General features: G+C 48.0%; 1 pseudogene across 1 annotated transcript; it reads left to right on the forward strand.

Annotated features, from left to right (window-relative positions):
• The first annotated feature begins 548 nt into the window (after positions 1-548).
• Positions 549-1,771, forward strand: LOC308639553 (growth arrest-specific protein 7-like; annotated as a pseudogene). Its single transcript has one exon. The product of its transcript is annotated as a growth arrest-specific protein 7-like (transcript).
• The last annotated feature ends 1,125 nt before the right edge of the window (positions 1,772-2,896 follow it).

Raw genomic sequence — 2,896 nt, forward strand, 5'->3', positions numbered from 1 at the left:
TTTCTTATATAACAAGAAATCTTGTAGTAACCCTATATACATGTAACAGTGATTATAAATATATAAACTAAAAATAAATTGTACTGCATAGTTGGACATTGGTTTTAATAAACCTGATTTTAAATCTTAAAAAAATAAAATAAAATAAAAGAGCTGCAAAATAATCATAAACTTTACTTAGTAAATTGACTGTTAGTTGTCCATTATCTTTATGCATTTTTTGTATACTGTAGTATGAAGCAATTAAGTAAATGTGTTGATGTTATTAAGAACTAAGCTTTGAGTTCATCCATCGCCCTCGGTCGGTGAGCCTTCTGGGTCCTGCAGTGTGGCAGAGCTTGCAGAAACCCGGAACCTGGATCTGTGAGTTTCTGGAAACCTTCAGGGACACTTCAAATCGACAGAGTAGAAACTATCCTGCCTCAGAACCACACGGCTAGATGGGAAGACGCACCAAAAAAAAAAAAAAAAAAAAAAAAAAGAAAAAACAAGGGAATAAAGTGCTCCAAACAAACCAAGCTACTCCCATAAGAGAATCCATCGAAGAAATGTCAGAGAAGGAGTTCTGGATGTATTTAGTAAAAATGTTCTACGACTTAAAGAATTATATAAGAGAGCAGGCACAGGAGTTTTGCAGTAAAATAACAGAATCTCTTCAGGAGATGAAAGATCACTTCTGTAAAGATATATTAGAGGTCCTGAAAAGAAACAAAGAAGAAATCATTGAAGGGAAGGAATCACTAAACCAACTTAAAAGTTCAATGGAAAGTATCACCCACAGACAAGACCATTTGGAAGATGGAACCTCAGGCAATGAAGACAAAATATATAATCTTGAAAATAAAGTTGACCCCACAGAGAAGATGATAAATTGCATGACATTCCCTCACCCAGACACCATGCCTGAACAGAAACTGCTAAAGCCACCTGAGTGGAGCTACTGTGACTACTTCTGGGCTGATAAGAAGGATCCCCAAGGCAATGGCATGGTGATTGGGTTCAAACTGTTGCTCCAAATGCAACTGAAGGGCAAACAAATGCAGAAAGAAACGTCTGAATTCCTCCAAGAGAGGATAAAGATTGAAGAGGAATATGCAAAGAACTTGGCTAAGCTCTCTCAGAACTCCTTGGCTGCACAGGAGGAAGGCTCCTTGGGAGAAGCCTGGGCCCAGGTGAAGAAGAGTCTGGCAGATGAAGCAGAGGTTCATCTCAAGTTCTCCACCAAGCTTCACAGCAAGGTAGAGAAGCCCCTAATGAACTTCGTGAGAACTTCAAGAAATACATGAAAAAGTGTGACCACCATATCGCTGACCTCCGCAAGCAGCTGGCCAGCTGCTACGCGTCAGTGGAGAAGGCCCGGAAAGCCCTCACAGAGCGGCAGAGAGACCTGGAGGTGAAGACCTAGCAGCTGGAGATCAAGCTGAGCAACAAGACAGAGGAGAACATCAAGAAGGCACGGAGAAAGTCCACACAGGCTGGTGATGACCTCATGCGCTGTGTGGACCTCTACAACCAGGCCCAGTCCAAGTGGTTTGAAGAGATGGTGACCACCACTTTGGAGCTGGAGCGGCTGGAGGTGGAGAGGGTGGAGATGATCCGGCAACATCTGTGTCAGTACACACAGCTATGGCATGAGACAGATATGTTCAACCAAAGCACAGTCGAGCCTGTGGACCAACTGCTTCGAAAAGTGGACCCAGCCAAAGATAGAGAGCTGTGGGTCAGAGAGCACAAAACGGGCAACATTCGCCCAGTGGACATGGAGATCTAGACACACCTGTGCGGCCTGGGGGTCCTTCCCAGGAGAGGGGCTGGGGGTCCCCTGGAGAGGGGGTGGTGGCTCCCGCTCGGTGAAGCTGCCCTCCCACCCACTCTCCTGTCCACTGAGGAGAGAGGAGAGAGCTGGCAATTCCAGAAGGGTGATCTGGATGGCCCAGCTGGGGAATCCCAAATATTCCCAGGCCAAGAAGACAAACCTGCAACCCCGCCCTTGTCTCCAAGACTGAAGCCCCCCCAAACCCCGTGCCATGCTTGTTGCTCTGAGAACAAACTGAGGCTGGAACTTTGTGGTCCCTGCTGAGTTCCATAGGGGTGGCCGTCACATACTTGTGCCCTTGGATGCCCCAAAGCCCATCCTTCACCTGGTCCCTTTATCTCCCAGGGCTTTGGAAGATCAGGGAAGGGCTGTCTCTGCCTCCAAGCCAATGTCAGGATCAGAGTCATGGATAGCAGGCACCGTCAGCTCAGCATGCACCTAGAATCCTTTACGGCCTTCTCTCTATTTTTCTCATTGCATTCTGGGAGCCCAAATCTGGCTTTTCTTGGCCACTTTTCATCCCCATGGATCTTGGGAAGGCCTGTTTTCTGTCTTCCCTGACCAACCCTGCCCAGAGAGGTCAGGATGGAACTACCTCATACGGCAAATTAGCCCCAAGTCGGAGCATTGATTCACGGTTCCTATCAGACCAGGCATCATCTCTGAAGTCTCTGGAAATCCCGATCCCTCTATTCCTCAGCTGCTTTCTCAAGGCAGTCCCCACCCCCACCCTGCCACCCCTGCCCAAAGTTCTCCTCCAGGGAGACCTCCTTCAGCTGTGTGCATGTCCAAAAGCTTTGAGAGATGGAGATGAGCCAGAAACCATATGGGGTCTGTCTCCCATGGTGTCCTGTCCAACACTGGGCTACCGTGACCCCCGCTCTCCCACGCTGCCCACCAAGGGCTTAATAGGGCTAGGTCAGTCCCACATGGGAGACAGGTTAGGGCAAGTCTTTGTCAGACTCCATCTGCTTATGCAAGATAGGGTTTGGACTGCTGTCCCTTGTGTGAGCATTGCAGACTCTCTCTCTCCTTGCTATCCAGGTGTGTCCTGCCACCTGGACCTCCAGCTCCTCCGAA

The sequence above is a fragment of the Spermophilus citellus genome (assembly GCF_964194105.1).
Source record: "Spermophilus citellus genome assembly, chromosome: X".
NCBI lineage: Eukaryota > Metazoa > Chordata > Mammalia > Rodentia > Sciuridae > Spermophilus > Spermophilus citellus.